The following is an 11,104-nucleotide window of genomic DNA, read 5'->3' as shown; positions in this document are numbered from 1 at the left end:
TTTTGTTTTGGCCGCTTCAGTGTGACTGGGAACGGGCAACAAATGTTATCTTGTCTCATCCCAAAAATATACCTTTTTATAGAAAGCATAAGGAGGGGAAATGTACCTTTAATGGTAAGCTTTTAAAAATGTGTTCGAGAAGCCGACGGGCCTTGGTATCAAGATCAATGTGTCATTAAAGGTGACAGTGCGAGCTGGTTAAAGAGAGAAATGGAAGCCTTCAGGCATTGGATGAGAAAGCTGATCTTGCACAGGACTTTAATGAGGCCACACCAGGGGCCATTCATTAGAGGAAGGAAGGGAAAGCAATTGAAAAAGTGCAGCCCAGGTTATTCCGGAATTACCAGGAATAAGGGTGATGTCCCATCCAAGAGGCTTTCTCGGTTATTTTCATTGTAACAGAGAATGTTGCCATGTAACCTCTTGAAGGTTACAAAGAATTATTAGGTAGTCGTTTGGTAGTACAGAGCTTGGCTATTGCTGAAATTGATGTGTTGTCCATCACATCGTTGAAGCTTTTCGTCTTGCACTCATCAGGACAATCGTAAGAATATCAATGTCAGGAGAAGCAACAACTTAATACTGTGTGAGAAGAGGATTGCCAACCAATCAGCACTCTCTTCTCATACAGTGTAAAGTTGTTGCTTCCCCTGACATTGGTATTCTTACAAGTATCCTGATGAGTGCAAGACAATAAGCTTCAACATGTCTCTTTTTCAGCAGTTATTAGGTGGTAATAGATTGTCTTCACTGGTTAACAAGATGGTACAAATTTTAATTAATCACAAAGAAATTAAGAATCAAGTTGGAAGAAATCATTTTATACAGATATAAGCCAGTGCATCATTTAAATTGTATTGTATGAATCACTTTTAATCATGTAACCGTGCTTTTATTTCTTTCCTATTAACAAATGTAAGATAGTTGTGGTGGAGTCCTGAGGGCAGAGTTTACTCATGGTTGTAAGAAGATGGAGCTACAGAGAGGTTTTGGCCAAAGACATCGCTGATGCTCATATTGAACTTTGTAAAAATAAAGACAGTTTCAACTAAACAGACACACACACACACACACACACAGACACACTCACACACACACACAGACACACACACACAGACACAAACACACACACACAGACACACACACACACACACACACATTCTCACACACACACACACAGGCACACACACACTCTCACACACATTCTCACACACACACACACACACAGGCACACACACACTCTCACACACACACACACACTCACACACACAGACATACACACAGACACACACACACACACACAGAGACACACACACACACAGACACACACACTCACACACACAGACACAGACACACACACACACACAGACACACGCACACACACACACACAGACACACACACACACACACACACACAGACATGTCAGCGTAGGTCCCTGAGGTGGTGGTTTGCCACAGACACTTCGTCTACAGAAGCTGAACTAGACAATGGCTGCTTTGGAATTTGTGAATGGCCTTCATCCTGCCCCAAGATACAGTAATTGTTTTTGGCATGCACCTGGAGACAACCACCACCACCCTCCCCCCCGCACCCCGCCACTTCCCCACTGAGGGCGGGATATGTATGACCATGTAGGGGTGGTCCTGGATGGCCAGAGTGGGATTAATAAGCCAATCAGCTGATCCAATTCAAGGTATTACCATATATGCCAACGGCCAGGTTCAGGAAGGCGTATAAAGACACAGCCCTCAAGTGCATGGTTACGGCAGTCGGCAGAATGGCCTGGTCAGCCATTCCGAAGTCGCACTGGGAGACCACCTGAGACAGACCTTAACTCACGGGATTCCTAAGCAGCCAGTGTCATAATGAGTATGTACTATTGCTTAGAGATTTAATAAAGGTGTTGAATCCCAAGTTGTGGTGAGCCATTAATATCAAGAGTAGAGTCAAGGACTTTTAGACCAGAGAGGGGGTCTTTTACGATGATCGTTAGAATGTGGAATTCTCTGACACAAACTATCTTCCACCTATTCTTCCAAAAGGAAATTGACACTTGCTTGAATCAATTGATTATTAAAAGACATAGGGAGTGAGTAAGAGGTGGATTTAGACTAAGTAAATCATTTGGAGAAAGATAATGACAGAGTTGTGGCTCTGTGCTGCAGCAGTCTATGATTCTAGCCTAATACAAATAGAGTAGACCGGGCCTCAGTTTAACATCTCATCGCACAGCAAGGAGGTACCCCCAACTGGTGTGTGGGCTTGAACATACCATTTTGTAGCTCCATGGTCAGAGTGCAACTGACTGAGCTGCTGCTGGCTCATTCAAGAGAAAGAATGCTGGAACTAAGGTCAACTGTGTCATCTCTAAGATAGCTCCAACCGATTAGCTAAATCCACACGGACTCAGGATGGAACCTTTGTAATTTTCATCTGAGTATCATGTTGGGTGTTATGTTCACTCACTGAGTCCACGGGGCAAACATTGCCTCTGACAATATCTTTTGTTTTGCCTTTTCTTGATCACGTTTAAATGTGCTGTCCCTACTATAATGTCTCTCCACCCTCAGGCGAACATAAAAAATATCATAACACTATTGAAAAGGAGAGCAGGGGAGTTCTCCCTGGTGTCCTGGCCAATATTTATCCTTCAATGAAGATCACAAAGACAAATCATCTGGTCACCATGACGTTGCTGCTTGCCCACATTACACCAGTAACTTCAAAAGTATTTCATTGGTTGTAAAGCACTTCAGGACATCCTGAGATCATCAAAGGTGCGATATCAATGAAAGTCATTCTTTCAATCGGATGCACGTGTGACAATATCATGTGAGGATTGAATTTAGCTTGGTTTAATGTCCCATTCGTGTCCTTCTAATGTCATCATCAACTAGCCTGTTAACATCCAGCGCTAGTCTTCCATGAAGAATGGTCACTGCAATAGCTATCAAAGGCCATCACTCAGGCAATTGTACCCCAGCCCAAGTCACCACCTTCAGAAGAAGTTGGGAAGTCAATGGTAAGAAATACCCAGGAAGGGGTTAAATGCTGTTACTATGGGGATCTGCTAACATCAGTAAACCATCCAAGCTTTGCTCTCATGGTTTATGATGTCATTTGAATCCCTCAATTGATTTTACTGCCTTGTAACTCCCTGCAAGACAATTATTGTTGTTCCTGTTGCCTTTGGATCTTGCCAGACCATGTGTTGGTACCCAGTGTGGTCCTTGGAATATTCCAACAGAGCTGTGCAAACATTCAGCTTGGTATTTGAAGCTTTAGCTTGTATCTGTCATATCTTAATGCCTGCAAATTCTATCCTTTCAGGGAAACTGGAGAGCAGAGCGCAAACAAATTAACTTCATGTGCCTGGAGCTCAGAAGTGCAGGCTGAACAAAAATGCTGTAATTGGAGGCGCAATGGGAATTATTCTTGGAAGCAACTGGAATCAATTCCAAGGAATGTGCAAAAAAGGTAAAAATTCTCAATTGTCTGGAACAAACTTTCTGGGTTTCCATGGAGACAGTTGCCACAGGAGTAAAAACAAACGTTATTAGCTTCCATAATAGTGACCCTCCTGCTTTCCATCCATTGGCAGTGTGCGTACAAGAGTGCTGTGTGGGTACAGTTATGATCTTGGCATAGATATCTGGATTAACATTATAGAGAATGACATGACAAGAGTTTAGTGCATGCATAGTTACCAGGACTTTGAATGCTTTCCAGGGACACTGTGGTGTGCGAAAACACATTCTTTATTCCCAGACATCATGCAGCAAAAAACAAAAATACTGCCACTCTGTAATCAGGGGTCCAATTGTGTTCGGACCCAGTTCCCTCAGATATTTCCAGTTACTGATATACACATTCGTGTAGAATGCACCAAGTTGTTGCTGAAGAATCACAAAATGCAAAGGGTTCACTTTGCTTCTTTTAGTCACTTAAGTGAGTGATCACCTTCTACAAGCTGGTGCAGGTCACCATGGGAGTTTGCAACACTCTGGAGAGTCACAGCGACGCTGCTAATGCTGCTTATGAACTGCTTCAGAGATGCAGTCTCGGTTGCCTTTTTCAAACATTCTAATCAAGGTGAATTCCTTGGCCACAAACTCGATGACCCTGATTTGGACCCCATGTTTGTGCCTTCCGATATTATGGGGAGGCAGTGGCATGGTGGGAATGTCACCGTACTAGTACTCCAGAGACCCAGGATAATGCGCTGGGGACATAGGTTTAAATCTCACCACGTCAGTTGATGGAATTTAAATTTAGTTAATAAATTCTGGCATTTAAAAAGCTAGTCTCAGTAATAGTGACCATGAAACCATTGTCGATTGTCATCAAAAGCCCATCTGGTTCACTAATATCCTTCAGGGAAAGGAAATCTACCATCCTTACCTGGCCTGGTCTACATGTGATTGAATCTTAACGGCCCTCCGAAATGCCACTCAGTTGTATCAAAACCACTACAATGCCTTCAAAGAGGAATGAAACCAGGCGGTTCATCCAGCATCAACCTAGGCATTGGAAATGACAATGGCAAACTCAGCCCTGTCGACCTTGCCAAGTCCTCCTTATTAACATATGGGGGCTTGTGCCAAATCTGGGAGAGCTGTCCCAGAGACTAGTCAAGCAACAGCCTGACATAGTCGTACTGACAGGATCATACCTTACAGACAATGTCCCAGACACCACCATCACCATCTCTGAGTATGTCCTGTCCCACAGACTGCAGACCCAGCAGAGGTGGCAGCACAGTGATATACAGTCAGGAGGGAGTTGCCCTGGGAGTCCTCACCATCGACTCTGGATCCCATGAAGCCTCTTTGCATCAGGTCAAAAATGGGCAAGGAAACCACCTGGATTATCACCTACCCCCTCCCCCCACCCCCATCCCCTCAGCTGATGAATCAGTGCTCCTCCATATTGACACCTTGGAGGAAGCACTGAGGAGGGCCAAGGCGCAGAATGTACACTGGGTGGGGGACTTCACTGTCCATCACCAAGAGTAGCTGGGCAGCACCACCACTGACCAAGCTGGCCGAGCCCTAAAGGACATAGCTGTGAGACTGTGTAAGCGGCAGGTGGTGAGGGAACCAACACGAGGGGAAATCCTACTTGACCTCGTCCCCACCAATCTGCCTGTCACAGATAGATCTGTCTATGACAGTATTGGGTAGGAGTCCCTGTGGAGTCGATGTCCTGTCTTGAACCCAGTCTGCATGGAGCAGGCTCACTGGGGCTAATGGACTTTTCTTCCTCTTCCTTCTATGTTCATATGATCCAGGCTTCAGGACAAGTCTTCAACTGATAGCCTCTGGCTGTGCCTGTTTCACTAAATCCAGTGTTCAAGTAGGGTTGCCAACTCTCCAGGATTGGCCTGGAGTCTCCAAGAGTTGAAGGTCGATCTCCAGGATACTGCTGCGTGCAATCCTGGAGAAAAATCATTAGGACATTCAAAAAGATTGTTTATTTTTGTCATTTTCTTTGAACATTTCTCTTTACCAGATATAAAAACATTGAAAATGAGAGGGGGAAAAAGGCTACTTGGCTGACAGTCAAGCATCATCCAATTGGGTAATGAAATGTTTTGCTTCCCCAATGGCATAGGAAGGTAGTGCGTCACATTGATGGATGTGTTGGTCAGCTAATGGCTGGAGCGTGGGGGCAAATCACGTGATGAAACCTCCAGGAATACTCTTAATCACAGTTGGCAACCATCGTTCCAAGTGATGGAATAATATTCCCTGGTAGGTGCAGGTAGAGTTAAGCAGTTCCCCCTCACATCAGGCACACAGGAACTCACTGTAACCAGTGACTTGGCCTCAACAGAACCGGCCTGGTTCGGAAGGTCTGTTTCTGATGTGCACATTGACTCAGTGAGGAAATAATCCCTTTCTGTTGGAGATGGTGCAGAAAGGATTCATGAGAATCGCTCCAGGGAAGTCGGGGCTGTTTTCCTTGGAGAAGATAAAGCTGAGAGGAGATTTGATAGAGGTGTTCAAATTCATGAGGGGTCGGCACAGAGCAGATCGGGAGAAACTGTTCCAAAAGGATTGAGAACAAGAGAGCACAGAGTTAAAGTATTGGTAAAAAGAAGCAAGAGTGATATGACAAAGAGCTTTTTCACGCAACAAGGTGGTTAGGGTCTGAAATACTCTGCCTGGGAGTGTGGTGGAGGCAGGTTCATTTGAGACATTCAAAAGGGGATTAGACTGTGACTTGAAAAGGAAGAATGTGCAGGGTTATCGGGAGAAGGCAGGAGAATGGCACCAGGGCCGGGATTTTCTGCGGGCAGGACCCGCTGTGGGTGAGGCGGTGCCCCAGCCGGAAGTCCATTGACTTGCGGCGGGACCGGAAGATTCCGGCAGCGGGCGGGTGCGCAAAATCCCGCCCTAGGTGAATTGTTCATTCGGAGAGCTGGTGCAGACATGATGGGCTGAATGGCCTCCCTCTGTGCTGTAACAATTCTGTGGTTCAGTGACTTGCTCTAATCATACTATGCTTTTCTACGTGTATTGGTAAGGCTTCCTTAATCTTGGATCCCAGCATTTTCCCAACAACTGACGTTCAGCTAACTATCCTGTAATTCCCTGTTTTCTCTATCCCTCCTTTGTTGAAAAGCAGTGTAACATTTGCCAACTTCCAATCTGATGGGACTGTTCCCAAATCTAAGGAATTTTGGAAAATCATAGCTAGCAGATCTCTGCAGCTATCTCTTTTGTTCTATCTATTCTCTAGGGTGTTGGCCATCAAGTCCCAGGGATTTGTCAGATTCTGGTCCCTTAATTTTCCAACTTGTATGACGTAGACACGTCACAATGTTGATCTCCTACAGAGCCAATAACAATAGGTTACATCTCCAACAAGATTAGGCTCATGCTAAAGCTATTTTACATGCTCCATGCCTCACAGCAGATGAAAGTTTCAATCGCATTCCCTCTCAATCTCTTTCTCTATTTAGTGCTATGGCCTGGGATCTTTGTGGTTAAGACAGGTATCGGGAGTTGGGAATTTTCCCTAACCCCGCGATCCCATCTCCAATCTCGATGAGCCTGCCTGTCCTACTTTTGTGTCAGCGAGGCGGGGATGTCCTGGAGATGGGCCTGCTGCCTCCAGAGGCAGGCCAGAGGCGGAAACACGCCCAGAGACGGAGGTGGGCCAATGCTGATGTGGCCCAGTTTCCAGGCCCAAGTCCATGGATAAGAACATCAGCAGCTCAAAACAATACAAAAGGGGATGCAGATCAATTTTATGGCCCCTTACCCCCACCTCCCTTCACCCCTCCTTCACCGCCATACTCACCCTCAATCCCCATGCCCACCTCAACCACCCTTACCCTCTTCACCCCCCCATCAAGCCCAAAACCACCCTCACCCAGCCTTATCCCCTTTTCCCCTCCTTCACCCACCATACCCAACTTCACCTCCCATACCCACCTTCATCCTCCATAACCAACCTCAGCCCCCAAATCCACCCTCAACCCTCATACCCATTCTCACCCCTCTTGAAGCCCAAAACGACCCTCATCCACTCTTACCCACTTTACCCCTGCTTCACTACCCCCCACCCCTCCAAACCCACCCTTACCCCCTTCATCCCCCATACCCACCCTCATCCCCCATACCCAGCCTTACCTGCTTCACCTCCCAGTGCTCACCCTCACCTAACCTGGCAATGAGTTGTTACATCCAAATGCCAGCCAGCTCTGGCCATGGGCGACGCAGACCCACCTCCGGTTGCAACATTCTCTGATGAGCTGTAAAGTAGGAAACATTCTTCCCCCCTCCAGGTCACAGTTCACGACCTCACTCATCAGGCGTAGGCCAAGAGGCCTTCCCAATCACGGCCGCTTCCATGAAAATCATGGGGGGATCTGAACCGGCCATCTTTAAAACGGCGCCAGCAACTTTAAACAACAATTGGCCATGCATGACAACCCACCACTGGATTCGGGACACCTGGATTCTGGAACACCTGGATCCGGAAACCGGCTCCCATTTTCTCCCGGCCCCGCCTCCAAGTTGGCCCCCATTGGGACTGTGAAGATCCGACCTGTACTAAGTCCTACAACCATTGTTATTTCTTCACTGAGCTCCCATATAAATTAATATCCTTTGGTCATATAGCATGCCCAAAAATGAAGACACCTTCCTAAATGTGGGCTTGCTAAAGAGGTATGAGGGAGGTAAAGTAATCTGTTTTTATTCGCAATCAAATGCCCTTAAGATACATCTCAGTGCTCGATTAACCTTGTTAATAACAGGTTTGCACTGACTGAAGGGTTTCGGTGAATCAACAAGGCCCTCGAGGTCCATACAGCAGATCCAGAATGATTCCAGGGACGAGGGATTTTAGTTACAAGGTTAGGCTGGAGAAGCTGGGGTTGTTCTCCCTGGAGCAAAGGAGATTAAGGGGAGATTTGATAGAGGTGTGTAAGATTAAGACAGGTTTAGATAAGGTAAACAAATAAAAGCTGCTTAGGGTGCATGGATTTAAGTTTTGGGCAAAAGGTGTGGTAGGGGGATGTGAGGAACTTTTTTACACAGTGTATGGTAATGACCTGGAACTCATGTGCGAGGGTGGTGGAAGCAGTGATGACTGATGATTTCAAAAGGCAATTGGATGGGCTCGTATGAAAAATAAACTTGATGGACCACAAGGATAGAGCGGGGAAACAGGACTGAGTGGATTGCTCCATGGAGAACAAGCATGGACTCGACGGGCCGAATGGCTGCCTCCTGTGCTAAAATGACAATATCTTTTTTTTCCCCTTTTCCAGTTTTCCAGGTTAACAACCATTTACCCTGTGAATGTTCGCTGTTCAAGTGTACATTAGGTTTATCCACAGTGCAGGTGGTGTCAAAGCATCTGAAGGCACTGGCCAGTGGCAGAGAATTACAGAGTGTCTGTCCATTACAGGACTCACATTGTTATGTATCCCACAATAAACAGCCAGAGCAGAACAATGATCCGTTACTGAAATTTAATAAATTATGTAAGTATATTCCCAGATTGTTAGTTTTCCCATCCACCAATCTAAGGCCCCTGGCAATGTTGCTCTGCAACTTCTAGAATGTGTGAGAGCATGGTTTCAAATTCTGATTCCCACTCCATTTCTCCTCATCACCTCTCTGCGGCATCTCTTCCACTCCCTCCTCAGTCCGTATCAAGAATCATTCAAGTTCCCTTTCTGAGGATTATCTATTGTTCCTTTAGTTTGCAAAAAGAAGTTGATGAGTTAGGCTGCATCTGGAGTACTGCATCCAGCTCTGCGTGTCCTGCTTGAGGAAAGATGTGAAGACATTGGACAGAGCACAGAGGAGATTCACAGGAATGATTCCCGGGATGAAGAACTGCAGCTAAGAGGGTAGGCTGGAGAGTTTGGGACTGTTTTCCTTGGAGAAAAGAAGGCTGAGAGGAGACTTGATAGAGGTATTCAAGATCCTGAAGGGCACGGACAGGGTAGATGGTGGGAAACTGTTCCCACTCAAGAGAACATCAAGACCCAGAGGGCGCAGATTCAAAATAATTGGCAAAAGGAGTAAAGGTGATGTGAGGAAACATTTTTTTCACCCAGCAGGTGGTTGGAGTCTGGAACAAACTTCCTGAAAAGGGTGGTGGAGGCAAGTTCGATCGAGGGTTTCAAAAGGGAATTGGGTTGCTACCAGAAAAGAGAGAATGTGCAAGGTTACGGAGATAAGGCAGGGGAGTGGGACTAGGTGGAGTGCTGTTTGAGAGAGCCAATGGGTGGAACGGCCTCTTTCTGCACTATAAAGATACTGTGATACTGCGGGGACGGGTTGTGGGGCGCGGTGGAGTGGGAGGCTACAACAACATTGAATCTGCTCCAATGGTTACACGTGTAGATTACGCAACTACACCAAACGTAATTCATTTGAACTTTAAAGACAGGCTGTGCGCATGTAGGACCTATGATACACACAGCCTGTTTACTCTTGTCTTTAGGTTTGGATAGCAAAAGTGTCCAAAGGACAGAGCCAAGGAAACAAATAACTGAGAGAACAACATGTTCCAGAAAATGCAAAAGGATTTGGAAATTTTCCCCCTGAATGGGCAGACGTCCATTCTGCATTTAACAAAGAATTGCTACATATTCTGCCAGTGACTATAGTTCTCTGGGAAATAAGTAGGAAATGAGAGAATATAAAATGTAGTTCGATGGAACAGATTTGAAGTCCAAAGTGAATGAGTGTAGACAGGTGAAGGATACGGGTGGCTCTATCAGAGCCTGTCAGAAGGCAGCAGTACAGGGAAATCGTGCAATCTAAATAAGCGAGTCGAGAGGAATCAGAAAGCACATTCTCGACAACTCCCCTGTCTTAAGATAATCGAAGAGTTCCAGTTTAAAAATGAGAATGGGGAAGGTGGTGGCTCAGTCTCAAATATTGACTGATCCATATGAATACAATCAGTGTCGTCTTGCTCCCCAACTCCTCTACCAGTGGGAATAGCTTCTCCTTATCTATTCCGTCTGGACCCCTCATGATTTTGAATACCTCGATCAAACCTCCTCTCAGCCTTCTCTTCTCTAAGGAGAACAGCCCCATCTGCTCCAATCTATCCACATAACTTAAGTCCCCTGGAACCATTCTCATAAATCTTTTCTGCACCCTCTCTAAAGCCTTCACATACTTCCTTATGGGTTTATTTACGTGAATCCTTCATACTGTGCATTAAAATAGATTCTCGGTTAAATCGGTCTTGAGGGATTATGCACTTCATCAATATTATTTTGGCAAGCTGGCGTCCACTGGCAAACAATGAACATGTTAAACTAAAATGATGCCTCGTACTGCAATCCCAATACTTCTAAAGGAGAAGCTATTACTATATGGCTCTTATTGTGTAATAGGAAGCCCCAAATTGATTAAATCATAGGACTGAATTCTTTAATCAACTTACTCAGCATGCATCTTGAAAACTCTCTCGCGTGTTATTTTTCTTCATTTGCTTTAGACCCTGCCATGTGTCAGTTCACTGTCAACCTGTGTTTCAGATGGAAACAAGACTGACATGGAATGACTCACCCATTCATTTTCTATCCATCTGATTATAAAGATATTTTTATATGCCACT

This window comes from Cetorhinus maximus, chromosome 15, assembly GCF_964194155.1.
Source record: "Cetorhinus maximus chromosome 15, sCetMax3.hap1.1, whole genome shotgun sequence".
Taxonomy (NCBI): Eukaryota; Metazoa; Chordata; class Chondrichthyes; order Lamniformes; family Cetorhinidae; genus Cetorhinus; species Cetorhinus maximus.
The sequence above is the reverse complement of the archived record's forward strand: the minus strand, read 5'-3'. Positions refer to the sequence as shown.